Below are 15015 nucleotides of genomic sequence, written 5' to 3' on the forward strand. Positions count from 1 at the left end.
TTTTTTTTTTTTTCCCTTCCTATTAAACCATCTGTATCTCAACCCACAAATTTTACTTTTTTCTTTTTCTGCTTCTCTCCCCCACCCCACCAGGGAGTGGGGGGAGTAAGCGAACGGCTGTGTGGTGTTTAGCTGCCTGCCAGGTTAAACCACAACACCTCTGTGACTCTTGCAGAATAGGAATGGCAGCCAAGAAATCGCTGTCCTACTGTGATACCCAGTTTAGTAAATAAATTTCGGATTATATGCCAAAGCTGTGTGTTTCGGCTCTTGCAGCCATTCCACGTAAATCCCCCCCGTGACGCACACTTTAAGGGAATACATTATTTCATCAATGAAGATAAAAGGCTGTGCTACATAATATAAAGACAATCAATACTAATAGCAGAGCAAAACATACAATTCTTGTTTCTGTCTTCTGTTGGGCTATCATCAATATTAAAATACTCCATCTGTATGCATGTGTATTGAATAATTCAGAAAAAAATAGGTTAAAAATGTTAACAAGCATAGCTCTTCAGTAGAAATGTATTTCTGGTGCTTCACTTTCTTCTTTCTCTCTATTGATATTCTAACTTTACAGAGTACAGCTCCCAGGAGGCATCACAGAGTCCCTTGGGGCACTCTTCTGGTCGGAGGGTATGGACCATCACGGGGGGCAGCCTGGAAGAGCTGTCCAGCACATGGGCAGCAGAGGAGACTCTGGATGCAACAGCTAAGGCTTCTTTCATGGTAATAATTCAGGCAGAGAATTTCTAGATTAGCTAAATTGAATCAAAATGTTGCAATACAGGGCAATAATCACTTTTACAGGAAACATACTTTAAAATGAACAAATCATTTTGACAGAAAACTCCAAGCAGCTGAAGATAAATTCATGCAATTTCTTTTTAAAAAGCTTCAATATATCTTATACTATGATTGACCATTAATATAGCATGTATTCAAAATACCTTTACTGACCCTTTCTTTTTTTGTTTAATTCCTGTTTAATAAAATGTTGATGGGGGATGAGTAAGTTGTCTTTGTCTTTGGGCATCTCAACAGCGACCATTATTTTCCATTTAAAATTCAATTACATTTAAATTTTGGTTGTATACATTTTAATAGCAACAAATGTTACACCATTGTCTTAATATACTGCAATTTATCACCTCTGAGAATAAAGAAATAAATCAGTCTATTAAAGACAGGTAGTAAACTATCAGGACACACAGATCAAAGGAAAACATTGATTTGGGTGGCATTAAAGGTGCCATGCAGTTGTGTGTCACAGACCTGTCATTCCCTTTAAAAAACAAAACTCCGTTTTTCAAAATCCTGAAATTCTAACTAGTTTGATAAGAACTTCCCCACTATTTAAAACGCATCCTGGGAGTCTGACTGTGTGAGAGTGAGCTTTCTGAGACACTGCCACTGGACTGCTACCATTTCCATGCTGGCTGTCCCCTCACAATCTAGGAGAAGACCATTCCTCTTCTTTCCAGGCTTGATACCTCCTAACTTCTGCTCCGTCACAAGCAGGGGCTCCTTTTGTAGGTGGAGGAGGTTGCCCAGGCGGTACTGAAGCTGTGGGCTCCTGCAGTCCCAGCAGAGGAGCGGGATGATGAAGCCTCCTGAGAAGATGCAGCAAGACGATTTTGGATCCAGCAAAGCACACTCTGGTCTTTCCGCGGAAGAGCGCTGCTTGGTTCGGGCTGCTGTGAAGGAGACATTTGTCTGATGAGTGTTACCATCTGACGAAAACGATCCAAATGGCTTTCTTTTCCACTGCCAACTTCCTATGGATTTGGGGCTGCACATAGAAAATCCCAGAGCCAGATGGCTGGAGAGCCGCCATCTGTCTCCCTGTGGTGCGGCGTGCCGGCGGGATGAGGCTCTGGCTGCACAGTTTCTCAGGGAACTAGAAAGATCGTGTTTAGCTTAACACCATGGCAAGTACCATGACATGGGCATTTTACTGACTGATGCAAAATATTTTGGGAATCCTGCCCAGAGTGATAAGCCACTGCCAGAACAATACTTTTTTGGGGGGAACTGCAGGCAAAAGAAAGTGTCAGGCTGATATTTACCTCCAGAAAATGCTACTGATATAAACTTTTTAGAAGTTAACTTTTAATTCAGTAAAGCTGTCCCCTCAAACTAATTTTATTCTAATCCTTGAGAGGAGAGAACCTTTTAAGTCCAATGGAAAATGCTAATAAACTGTCATGTTGTGGGTTCTTTTTCCTAATTCAGTAATAGCTGTCAGCACCTTTCTTCCCCCACTCTCACCTTAACAAGTTAATATGCTGCACTGCCTCCAGCCTGCACTGTGATTATTAATTAACAGACCCTTCAGAATGGATTCTTGTTCCTCTTTTTTGTGCAGTGGGAACAGCCATTCACATTTCATACAGTCTGGTGGACATCTTTGGGCCACACCTTCCGCAGGGGAATCTGCCTCTTTCAGTACGTTTCACCGGGCGTCCACACCCCCCGGGCACGAAACACCGACGTTGCCCTGTGCTGTGCTCACCTCCTTCCCAGGCTCTGTGCGGGGATAGGGAGCTGCAGGAGCTTCTCTCACTGCTACAAGGTGACCCCTTCCTCTATCCAGAGACCAGTTGTTCCCGTAGCAGCAGCAAATGGTAGTTGAACATTGCTTGCTACTCCTTTCCTGGATGATGTGTGCTGCACATCAGATGCTCTTGCCGCAGCAAATGGCGCTGCCAGTCCCCAGCATCCCGGGGGTAGCCCGTGCGCCAGGCGAGTGGTCCAAGTGAGGTAGGTGTACGCAGCCCTGTGTTTGACTGTAGCTCCTCGTATTTAGGTCTTGGCTAAAATCCAAATAAACTTCCCGCTGTCTTACGGCAGGCAGGGTTATCACCCTGTTCGCCTGGTGACTGTCCCCCTGCAATGAAATCCTGCTCCCTACGTGCTGGATTACAACAGTACATGCTGTTGTACCGAGAGAGATTTATCAACTGTGCAAATCAATACATTTCTTAAATTAACTGGACTAGAGTAGCAGCGAGACTGCCTGAGCCAAATGCAATCTCACGCTGCCATGGACAAACATGAAATATAATGCTTTCTACAGGCTGATAAGACACGGTATAAGATGGGGCTTTGTTCTGCCATCCTTCCCGCGATGCCCATTATTAACAGGGTCTTCACTCCCCATGTTTTGGCCTTGCTCAAGTTGAATTTCGTGTTCCTTGTAAGTGGATAAGATCAGTTCTGCATGGCTTTCCACTGAGGACTCGGGGCTGCTCTGTGCATACCCCCATGGAGATGTCTGAGGCACACGCTCGCTTTTGCTCAGCTGTGGTTTATGGGCAGCTGCTGCACGCAGGTCTGCAGGACTCCTACACTCCCGTGCATTGCGTCCACCCTCTCTCGCTGAGATGATAGATTTCCAGATTGCACCCTTCACACACTTTCTTGCAAGTACACCCACCCAGTGGCATTTACTTTGTCTGGAAAACATGTTATTTTATCGAAGAATAAAGTTGTGGTATTAGAGAAGAACACTCATAGAAAGTTACAGCTTAGCTGCCCATCAGTAATGGACTGCACAGATTATTTAGTTATTTTTTTATGACATAGCTATTTTCTGTGGTATTCTGTGTGTATTAGGCACAGTATACTCTGGCTGAATGCCTGTATTTCAGCATAGGCTAGCACTGTAATGATGAAAACGGGAAAGACAAGTGATTCATTTCTCAAAATTAGCCATATCCCCACATTTCAGACAACTGGCCATGATAAGATGCCTTGCACAGCACTTCATCCATGTTATACGTGAGACTGATTGAAAGCTGGAAATGAGCCTTAAAGAAAATGACATAAAACTATTTACCCATATTCAACAGCGGCCAGCAGGACTTCATGCTGATGTACTGTCAACATATCTCCTCAGCCTTATGTTTAATTCAGCGCAGAGCTTGTAGTGGAATAACATCAAGTCAAGCTTTTATTAAAATTTCCTTACTTGAAGTCTCAAAGCAACCAGTGTCATTAGAGTTTAAGCATGGTGGTGAATCAGGAACCAGGAGAGCTGTTAGGTGGAACAAGAACATTTCAAGATTAACACTGGATTCAATTAACTGGCTCCTATCCTTTATTCAGCAGCTCCCTCTGGTCGCTCGTCGCTGTGTGGGTGCGTTTGGGGAGGGGTCTCCCTTCCTGGCACCCCCAGCCTGCGTCCGGACAAGCCACCGCTGCTGAGCAGGTAGGATGGGCTCCTGATTCTCACCGAGTGATTAGCATTGCCCGAGACCTCCCAAGGCTCCCCCTTAGCGCATCGCAGGTGGAAGGTAGTAACAGTCTCTCCGTCCTGTTTTATCTAAATACCCGACATGCTTGGCACCGCTCAGGCATGGCAAGAGGTTTCTGTCGTTCCAGAACAAAAGTGACCTGTACGGCACCATAGGCTGGAAATAGATGGGTTTTCTCGTACATTTCAATCAGTATCTCTGATGGCTTTCCCTAATCTTTGTGGCTGAACGTGGTCTGCTTTTCTAGTGTGAAGAAGAAGGAGCTACAGAGCCAGTGATCTGGATCGTGGAGAGCAATCCACCCCAAGAACCACGTAGTCATTAGTTACTAGAGAATTATTAATCATGAGCTTCATTTCAGAACTGTGAGTTGCAAGGTCTGGTGTTAGATGGAAACAATCAGGAGGGAGAATAGCTGGGGTTTTTGTAAAATAAAAACTGTAGGGGGAGGAAAAAAAGAGAGAGGGGAAAATTTAAAGTGCCCCTGTAAAGGTAAATATTTGCAATGAGAACCTGAATAATCTGAGCTGAGAAGGACTATTCTAACTCTTCCAGAAAACAGGTCCACTGAGAAGCCATGAGCCCCTTGAGATGGGTGAACCGGTGCCCCAGGTGGTCACCACCCTCGGCCCAAAGCCGAGGACAACCAGGAAGGGTCTGGAAACCTTTCATCCCCCTTCGACCTCCCCTCTGCTTGGGGGCTGGGAACAGCTCTTATCCAAACTGACAAACTGCTGAAACATTGCTGTCCGGGGAGGGACTCACCTTCTGCCTGTGCCTGAGATTCAAGACATCCTGCTTTGCTGGGGAGAGGCAGTATCTCCGGTAGCAATTGAGGGGACTCAGGATGGCAAAGAGAAGAAGAGTTTTACTGTGAAGAACAGCTAATAATATACTTTATTAAATGACTGAAAGAGGCCCTGTGAAAGTGCTGGCTATATTAGACACAGATGTATGAACCCCCGGGGGCTGCTTGAGAGTCATCAGGGGCTGGCACAGCCCCAGCAGAAATCGTCCCCATTAGCCCCACTCCGGGGTGCAGTGGGCAGCACTCCTCTGGCAAGGAGGGGAGTCCCGGCAGAGCCCTGCTACCAGCAGGAAGGGGAGGGCAGAGCTATTTTCTGACAGCATGTTAAATTAAAACATACTTTTTGCCTGATTCCTTGCATACCTGTCTCTGGCACATCAGTGTAAGTAGCAAATAAAAAGCCGAATTGATTGTCAGGTTGGTTTTCCTCACGTGGTGACTCATAACAGCACTGCACCTCCAGCATCAGCTGTGCCAGTTTCTAAATAATATTAAGGCACAGGCAGTCAAGGCTCTCCTCAACTTTACAGAACTGAGCTAAGATATGCCATGAGTGCTGCCAGGGCCTTTGGTACCTCAAAGACAAAAAAGATTTCTAAACACGGTGCATTTCCAGCTTTCCTGTGACTCATGCAAAAGGCAGCAGGGTGCCTGTGTGAAAAATGGTGCTTACATTTCTTGTGACACTTTAGTGGCTAGGAACCTTCTTGCACGACGTCCATGGGGCTGCGTGGCAGCTTGGAGGGCCAAAAGGCAAGTGAGTGCCAACACTTCTGTCATCCCAAGAGAGGGGTCGGGCCGGAGGAGGCCACCTCATCCTGTCCCCACGTGTTTAAGGGACACAGAAACACCTCCTTCAGTAGGAGTCACTTCAGAAATGACCCATGCAGAAGAAGTTCCACCAAGGAGGAAGAAATGGCAATGGTGGGAACTGAGTCCCCACCACTGCCGGAGTCATGTCTGCTTGTTTTTCTGCTTAAGTGGATTAGACAGAGACCAAGGAGCAGCAATAGCATGAAAAGGATTAGTGTGCTCATACTCGTAGTCATTTATTCTTACACCATGACAAAACCCACAAAACTCCTGCTTCTGAGCAAATATTTTTATCTATTGCGTATAGACTTCAGATATATCTTGTTCTTGCATTCTTCACAGGAAGCTGTCTTCTGGTCATCCCAAGTTTTAGCGTTTGACTTCTGAGCACTTAAGGATTGGTGGCTCACCCGCTGATACGGTGCGGTGGTGCCACGGCGGCAGAGCTCAAGCGAGGGTTACCACTCTGCTCCCTGCCAGGACTCGGGGTGGTGGGACATAAAACATCTGGGCTGCAGAACAGAAGCAATGAAAAGGACACTGGTGTGGATGGGAAACTGTGGCTGGGTAAAGAGCAGGTCTCATACTGTTCGTCCCTACGGTAGGTGTTTTCCACGGTGTTTCATGAAATTGCACAGAGAGGAAGCTCACTCAAATATTCTGCGTTCCATCAGTACCTTTCATTCCTCTTTACTTCACCACTCTTGGTATCAGCCGGTGGTTGCGCCTCCAGAGTTTCCCACCCTGTTCTTTGCTGCGCTCACACTGGAGAAGATCCGTGCATGCACTGAGGCCAAATGTTACAAAACCTCCAATTTTTTATGAAGTTCATCTTTTCCTCTGTAAGTCCTAATACGTGCTGCCTTGTGCCAGCCACTCGCTCCAGCTGGGCTGGCTGCACGGGGACCCTGCAAAGCACACAGTTTCAGCCAGCAATGGCACCGCTACCTTGACATGTCAACCTATCTGCAACAATATTTAAACAATAACGAGGTAGGTGATCAAGATAAAAGTCTTAAAAGATCCCTTTTCTGGAAGGTATGGCTTGTTTGAGCAGAATTTCTTATGTGGGAATATGAAAACTGACAAATGGGAATAATTTCATACAACATGTAATTAAACTGTACAGCTTATTATCACTGGGAGTTGCAACAGCAAATAATTTGTACAAATTCTGAAGGAAGGGAAAATACAGACAGATAACAACAATACCCGGTTATCTGACTTAGTGGTGAAAAGAACAGAATTTGTAAGTCTCACCCACAGCGCTGAGCAGCTGGGACGCTTCTGGTTTGCTTCACAGTGCTGAGCAGCTGGGACGCTTCTGGTTTGCTTTCACTGAGACAAAACATGGTGTGCTTTTGGCTTTATTTTCTTACATTCACATTTTGAATGGAAATTTGGTACACTCTGATTTAAAATGTAGTTTCAGAATAAATTTTTTATTGTTATTATTTTTGAGTAGTTGTCATGGAACATTTCTGCTATAAGGTTTTCCCTCCCCCCCTCTCTTTTCCCTGGGAAGGTCCCTCTCTTTTCCCTGGGAAGGGTCGGGAGATGTAACAAGATTCTTGAATGTATTTTCACTAATCTGAAGGTCACTTTTCACTGAATGAAGCTATTTTCAGAACAATTTTAGTTCATCTCTTTGCCTTCATTTTGTGCTTTAGTTACGAATGCTTAGTTACTAATGGTTAGTTTGGTTAATTAAGAATATGTAGATTTGTATTTATTTACTTATTTGTTTTCTATTTATGTTATTTAAGTAATTAATTATTATTTAATTTGTTTACTGACTAAGTTTATTATTCGGTTACTTATTAAGGTTTCATGACTGATGTCCAACTATCAAAGTCTCAGGCCATGAGGGGGGATGACTGGTGTGTGCCTCCAGCCCTCGCCAGCCTCCCGGGACTGGGATGCCGGCAGCGGCGGCAGCGTCCCGGGGCAGACGGGGTGAGCCCGGAGCAAGGTTCACACCTCTAATTAAAGGACTGACACTAAGCATTCCTAAAAAAAGCAGCTGTACGGCATCAGCTAAATGGGACTTGGAGTTAAACAGCAATTCACACTTTCTGAAATGTTTATAGCTTCAAGTATATTAATTACGACAAACTGATTACTTCCCAGCATTTTACAGTGCTTGTAGGGAAAGGTATTTTGTGGCTAAAACACATACATTCCTCTCACTTCCCTAGAGCTCTTTCCCTTAACATATTTGGCATTTTGAAAATTTATCACTTCCAACAGAGTTAGAAAGTGGTCTTTTATTTTTTCACGCTTTTCAAAAGTGTTGTTTTATATGAAAACAAATAGTCACCTACTGAATAACAGCAGCCCTCTCCGATGGCAGCCATCTTCTCTCCAATTTTCACCATTTTACATTCAAAGATGGTTTTCCAGCCTGCCGGTTCAGGCGACCCCATACACAGCACTGACAGCAAAGGTGATGGTTTCTTTTTTTTTCTTACTTTTAGACTGGAAAATTGAAATGGAAAACTGATGGGAAAAGAAGGGGTTTGAGTGCATTTTGTTTGCATTCTGTGCATTTAATAATGGAATATTCTAATTAAACCACATTAAGAAAAGACTCAATATGGAACAGGAATAATTAAATTAGCAATTACAAAATGACACAATAGATAGATCACTTCTGCATTTCTTTCTCGTGGTGTTTTGAGTGATGGGTCAGCCATAGCCCCTGCCTGTAAGCAGTGGTGTGCATCCGAGCTGCTGAGACCGATGGCGCCCGCCGGCTCTGCCCCAGGGAGGGCTGCTCCTCCTGCACACACAGTGCATTTTAACATGTCCAAGTACGCACGAGCCATCGGCTGGTACATATGGCAAATAAACACCACATTTATTTCAATTTTGATGGTACGTAGTTGTTGGAACTGCTCACCAGCAATTTGCAATCTTTGTAATTTCACTTTTCTCACCTTGCTTACAGGTTTTCTCACAGCTCTTTCTCGCCACTCTGCGCTTTTCTCGGCAGTCTGAGCCCAGACCAGGGATCTCGCTGCAGAGAAAGCCGAGCCCCTTCAGAGGGGGGTTGCAGGGAGCAGGTCAGTCTCCTTCGTCCTTCCCTCCTCGCTGCAGCCCAGCTCTGACCCTCCCAGGCCACGGGAGACGTCAGGGTGGCCACAGCCCCATCCCATCGACGCGTGTGCCTGTGTAAACATCCCTTTGCAAACACTATCTGGAAAAAAAATAAGAGCTGTTTTAGAAACACTGGCATGCCGTGTTTCCAAAATTAAAGACGCTGGAGTGTGCCCACGGCAGCTGCTGTGCGATGCTGCCACTCTTCTGCTGGCTAGGGCTGGCGGCTGGCCCGGGCACCAGGGCACGGCGGGGACGTGGCGGGGCACGGGGGCACAGGGGGTCTCTCATGATGTTGTGGGCTCTGGCAGTGCTTCCTCTGCGCTTGTGCCCCCAGCCAGGAGCTGGGGAGCCCTGGAAGTGCTGCTCTGGGGCTCACGGCCACAGGCGTGCCACCATGGGTGACCCGGCTCGTGGACGGCTCAGCTGGGGATGGAGTAAACCCCGTGGGGAGATGCTCCATCATGAGCGGATGGGACCGTCTGTGCAGGTGGGCCAGGTAGGACTGGCTGGGTCTGCGTGGAAACGGCACGGTGCTTATTTGACCTATTCATACTGGGTCATTTTGTCATTTGCACGTAAGATACAAAAAGTGCTCCTTCAGTTCCTGCCTGAGTCGGGGATGTCCTCGTACATGGTCCCAGATACCAGCCCAGCGCACGAGGGCTTGCAGGACTGCGTGAGCATCTCCACTGGGAGTTGCCTGCTCACCAGCCCAGGGGGGGACTTGTTCATTTTCCCAGTCCTCAGCTACCCTCCTCTCCTGCTTGCAGCAGATTTTTATTTTGGGATAAAAACATATTTCTTCTCCAAAAATTTGTAAAGTTGGAGCAAACTGACTGGGTTTAATGTTGCTTTTCATGCAGCCCAGAGTATCTACACTTTGACTTTCATAAAGCTCAAAGGACAAAAAAGACACACACGCACACCCACACCCCCACACACCCAACCCATGACCACCACTGCTGAAGGGGCAGGTCGGTGCTAAGACACACACCCACACCCACACCCCCAACCCATGACCACCGCTGCTGAAGGGGGCAGGACGTGCTGGGGCTGGCACTGTCTACCTGAACTCACATTTGGCTTCCAGCAGTTTCTGTGGTCTAGTCCAGATGTGATGCCACAAATCACAGCATGCAAACACGAATGCCACCACTCGCAGACACAAATCTCCCTCCCCAGCAACTGAACTGGAAGCGGGTATTTAGACCTCCCATGCACCATGCCCTGTTTCCACGGGCCAGTTCAGGCTGCCACATGGCAACATATGGCCATAATAATCCAGGTTTCTGCTCTGTTAGAAAGCAAAATACCCTCTTGCAACACAGCAGTGGCATTTCAATATTCCAGAGGCACACTGGCACGAAATGGTCAGGAAAAGCAGCATCAGCCTCTTCGCCCAGGAGAGGGGAGTTTCCCTTTCCCAGATCAAGCCAAAGGGCAGCCATCGAGTCAGGAGAAGCTCTGCACTCGCTGCTCTGCGCGTTGCAGTATTTTCCTCATAATTCGGATTCTGTTTCTGGCTGTCACCTTTCTCCACGAGACCTCTTGCCAGACGCCTTCTCAGACCCCCCTTGCCAGGTGCAGCCTGGCTCTCCCCAGCTCCCCATCACGTCTTTGGCAGCCCCGGATGCATCCTCCAGCCTGGCACCCACCCTGCACTGGCACAACAGCACCAAGACAACAAATTGGTATGGAAATGCTACTAAAAGTTTAGCTGGCTGATGCGCGACATTTTGCCTCCTATCAATTAGGAAAAAAAAAAGAAAAAGGAAAACACAGGGGTCTGGGGTAAAGAAGCCTGCAATAAAACATCTGTGTGACCTTCCTAGGGGACCAAAACCATTTTGGGTAAAATGTTGTGAAAATCTGCACTTTCCGTGGAAGCATTATTCCAATGTGAAGTTTGCAGCCAGCTCCTTTAATTGATTGCAAGTGTCCATTGTTGCCAACTATCCACTAAATTATTCAAAGGAATAATTTTCAGACTATGACTGTTTCTGTGCTGTGTATTAATCATTTACTATTCATTATTTCTGAACTGTGACTGACCACCTAAATTGAGTGCACTATTTCTGTTCTTCAATTAGGTAATTGAAATGCTCTTTAAATCAGAGTAATTAGCAGTATGACTTTTCAGCTGAATTATTATTTACTGTAAATTAATGGAAAATTCTGGGACTTGTGAGCTATTATGCCCATTATTTGGCAGTGATCTGAATTCTGTCAGATAAAGAGTGGTATGAATTTGTGAATCATCTTGAACAAACCTGACAGCTTCTATTTGTAAAAATATTAACAATTCTGGTTTTTGGTAATTCAGCCAACTCTAACATTTCAGAATATTTCAAACGCAATTTGTAACCAACAAGGCATATTAGTTACAGAAGCCACGAGTTTAGTGTCAGCATACTAATGTCGTTTCCTCAAGATGGTGGAAATAACTAATTTTCATGCTTTCTGAGTTCTGCTTTAGTCAGTACACCAGTAAGACAATAGCTGATCAAATGAACTGATATGTATGCTGTATGTGCTCTTTTGAATGTCTCCGTGAATTTGTTTTGATAGTTTTTGCTCCTATTTTGTGTTCACATTGTGAATATTTTCCGGCAAATGATTTAACCAGCCTTAGACTATTAAGCTTCTTTACTGAGAAAGAGATCATTTAAATTCACAGTTATAAATATTCACAGTGCAAATGAGACTGCATACCTTCAGCTAAAAAAGAATGTAATGTAAGGCCCACAGTGAATAGCTACAAAAATGGAGCTTTTTGTTCCTAAATTGTATGCAGGTCCTGATTTGGTATAGATTATAAAAAAATATTTCACTTTAAGCATATACGTATTGCTGTTGGGCCTCGGTGGAATGAGTCATGTATTTAAAGTAAGCACCGAGCCAAGTCCCAGTCCCCAGTCCCTCTGTCCTGCAAACACTCCCTGCAAGCTGCTTCACATTGCCGTCTTCGAATGCATTTGCTGCCTCTCGCATACTCAGACTAAAGACTTATTTAGTAAATTGTCTTATTTCTGTGTTTGTGCTGGCAATGGCAATGCACCAGTCCTGCAGAGAGCAACAGGCTTGCCAGACCTCAGGTCTCTCTTTGAACCCGACGGCAGCCGGGGGAGCGGAGGCAAGACGGGCGACAGATGCAGCTGGGTCCCAGGTAAGCTGAGCCAGGGCAGCCTTGGCTTTGCTGCAGTGTTCTCTGCTGTGACCACGGGCTCTTGGAAATCTTGACTTGTTCCCTGAATTGTTTCAATACTATGTTGAAACAAAGAATACGATTCAAAGATTTTATTATTGGTGGTGGTGTTACTATTACTACGATTAATTATCTATTTATGGAAATTATAGGGCCGCCTATAAAGTTTGTTTTATTTGTGTTATGCAATAACCCAACCTCCCTCTGTCTCACTTGCTCTCTCATTTTTAGCTGCATAGCATGATAAGAAAACATTGTAGAGATTGGCTATTCCTATTTTACATTCAGAACATGAGGCTTTACAAGAGGAAATGTCTTGATGTATCTGCTATTTTATTTTTAATGAAAACATTTCTCGCATGAAAAAAAGAGGTCACTGCACATCTCTTAGAGTACAAATTATTGCATATGCACAGAGGATGGAAAAACACTAAGGATTGAGTTGGAGCACTAAATTCCCCACTCAATAACACCTTTATAACATGCAAATAAGGCAAAACCAAGCACCATATTGTGGGGTTTGGAGCACACAAAAATATCATCCCTGGAGCAATACCACTCCCCTGAGACTGTGTTATCGAAAAGCACAAGAAAAGAAGTTTTCTTCTTGAAAAAGCTTTGTAGAGGAGTGAAAAAATAAGCCATGGACAAAGGACTGAAGGCGCTGATATACCAAATATCTTCCTCATAAGGGCCTGAGTGCAATGACTGAAAAAAAGATGTATCTCCAGAGCAGGGAAAGAATTGTTTCTGCTTGCTCCTGAGTCCCTCAGGAGGTCATTTGCTCCTGCACTGAAATACTGCCTTTCCTTGCTGCTGCTTGGTTGAACCTCTCCCCTTTCTAAAAGAATGAAAGAACGAAACATGGTGATTTTTTTTTTTTTCCCCCAAAATTATTTGTTCAGATTTCTTTATAACTGAAGGAAAAAAACAGCTTTATGTGCAGGGAAAATGTAATACAATTTGCATGTATTAATTCCGAGTTTCTCCTAGCATTTTGGTTCACAGGAGCATGCACCATGGGGCGAATGTGCTGAATGTGTTAACAAGGGTATCCAGGCACTGAGAATAAAACGTCTGCAGAGCACGACCTTTTCTTGTTATGGTGGATTAGTATTTTCCATGTGCCTGTTGGTGTCACTCTGCATCGAATAAAGCTCTGGGTATTGCTTTAACAGCTGCCTCCATTACTGCCCATTCCTCACTGCAAAAGTAATGAGGTTTTATTGCTCCCGCACCAACGACTGCAGGAAGAAGTCTGGGGGCAGCGCTGCCGTTTACAGAGCTCCCATGTCCCCTCCTAAGCATCATGTCCCCTCCTAAGCATCATGTCCCACAGGCTTTGCTTAAGCAGAGCCAAGCAGGAGGTGGTGCAGCCTGGGTGTGGGATGGCAGCGGGGTCTCAAGGCTCAGCCCTGGGCTTGGGGCTGAGCCCAGGAGGCTGGCGGGGAGCGGGACTGAGAGCCATGTGAGGAGGAGGGACGCTATCTCAGGAGCTACGACCAAGGAGACGTGACAGGCAATGGGCCACATCCCGTCCTGCATGGACAGCGGTGGGGGATGTACTGTCCCTGTGCCACTGCCCCCTGCTCTTCCCTCTCCCACTCTGAAGACTGCGGCTGAGCACGCGTGGGACATCCAGCACCCTGCCTCTAACTCTGTAAATGTGGCATTTTGCATTACAGGAGTATAAGAAGCACTGTATTAACCTAATTTTTTTTTTTATTTAGGTTCCTGGCATGACAGATGGATGGGTAGAAAGAATTCTGACAAGGTCCATAAATCTCCTTCCTGAGCTATTAATCAACCCCAAATTGCACATCTAATGCTGTTCCTAGGCAAAGGTGGAGGACAGGAGATACTCTCAGCTTGCGTTGCTGCAGGGGTCACGTTCCCTACGACCAGTCAGGAGCTCCTGCACCCACCTGCAACTCACAGCAGCGAAGCGATGAGCCAAGCTGAGCAGGAACAAGGGCTGGACAGAAGGAGAGGGGTCTCGCCTGGCAGTCAACGGGACACAGGGGATCTGTCCGAGGTCCAGGTCCCAGCTCTGGGCTCGTGCCCTGCACTCCCAGCCCTACTTCTGGGGCTGTCGTGCTCCTTCATTGATCACTGGCAGCAGACGTGATGGAGCTCACTACTGATGGGCGTTACTCATGTGTTAAATGAAAGGTTGTCCTTGTGTTTTTTCGTGGAGATGAGAATCAGGATGGCAGTTTCAAGGTGCAGCTTCATTGCTAAGATGCAGTGGACTCTCTTTGCTCCTGCTGGTATACTCAGCCCGTCCTCAGGAATGGAAATCAACAGATTCGGTTTTCTGAGCTGGTAGCGCTAAAACTCAGCACTTTCTGTCTCAAGGTTGTCTGTGACTCGTCAGTAGAGATGGAGTGTCTTTCATGCTGAAGTGCCTTTTATAGTGCGTTAAGTGTCTCAGAAAAAGTATAACAACCCTGTTCATGCCTGACTATGACTGCCACATTTCTTTGAAATTGCTAGAATATTTTCATTAAATATATTTGATTTTTTCAGATAATTTGGGGGGGAAACAAACATATTGCAGCTTCCTATTGTAAAGATCTTTTATTAAACCTTCTGCCTGTGTTCTTACAAACATGCTGTCCTTGGACAGGGTTTCTCGATGAAGTTTGCATCTAGCGCATCGGCATGTGATTTGGGATGATCAGTCACTTTCGCTTTGGGTGCTCTTATCTTTTCAAAAAGTGGCCAAAGGCACAGCTGCTGTTGGCCTAATCAGGCCAGACACTTTGAACTTGGCTTGCTGGGTGAGGAGCCAGGAAAGAGCAAAGCTTGTGGTGTTGCTAAAC

The 15015-nt window shown here is 45.7% G+C and overlaps 2 long non-coding RNA genes across 3 annotated transcripts; one reads left to right on the top strand and one right to left on the bottom strand.

Moving 5' to 3' along the window:
* Positions 1-6100: 6100 nt before the first annotated feature.
* LOC103907648 lies at positions 6101-9053 on the bottom strand. 2 transcript variants are annotated; one of them, XR_658102.2, is made up of 3 exons: positions 8823-9053; positions 8208-8353; positions 6101-6395 (listed from the first exon to the last, which is right to left on the bottom strand). It is a non-coding gene; the product is annotated as an uncharacterized LOC103907648 (long non-coding RNA). The 2 variants fall into 2 exon arrangements; XR_658101.2 differs by having other exon boundaries at positions 8208-8382.
* A 2846-nt stretch (positions 9054-11899) lies between these two features.
* LOC103907649 lies at positions 11900-14791 on the top strand. Its single transcript, XR_658103.2, has 2 exons — positions 11900-12151; positions 13921-14791. It is a non-coding gene; the product is annotated as an uncharacterized LOC103907649 (long non-coding RNA).
* Positions 14792-15015: the final 224 nt, after the last annotated feature.

The sequence above is a fragment of the Aptenodytes forsteri genome, unplaced genomic scaffold, assembly GCF_000699145.1.
Source record: "Aptenodytes forsteri isolate BGI_AS27 unplaced genomic scaffold, ASM69914v1 Scaffold76, whole genome shotgun sequence".
NCBI classification, from domain to species: Eukaryota; Metazoa; Chordata; class Aves; order Sphenisciformes; family Spheniscidae; genus Aptenodytes; species Aptenodytes forsteri.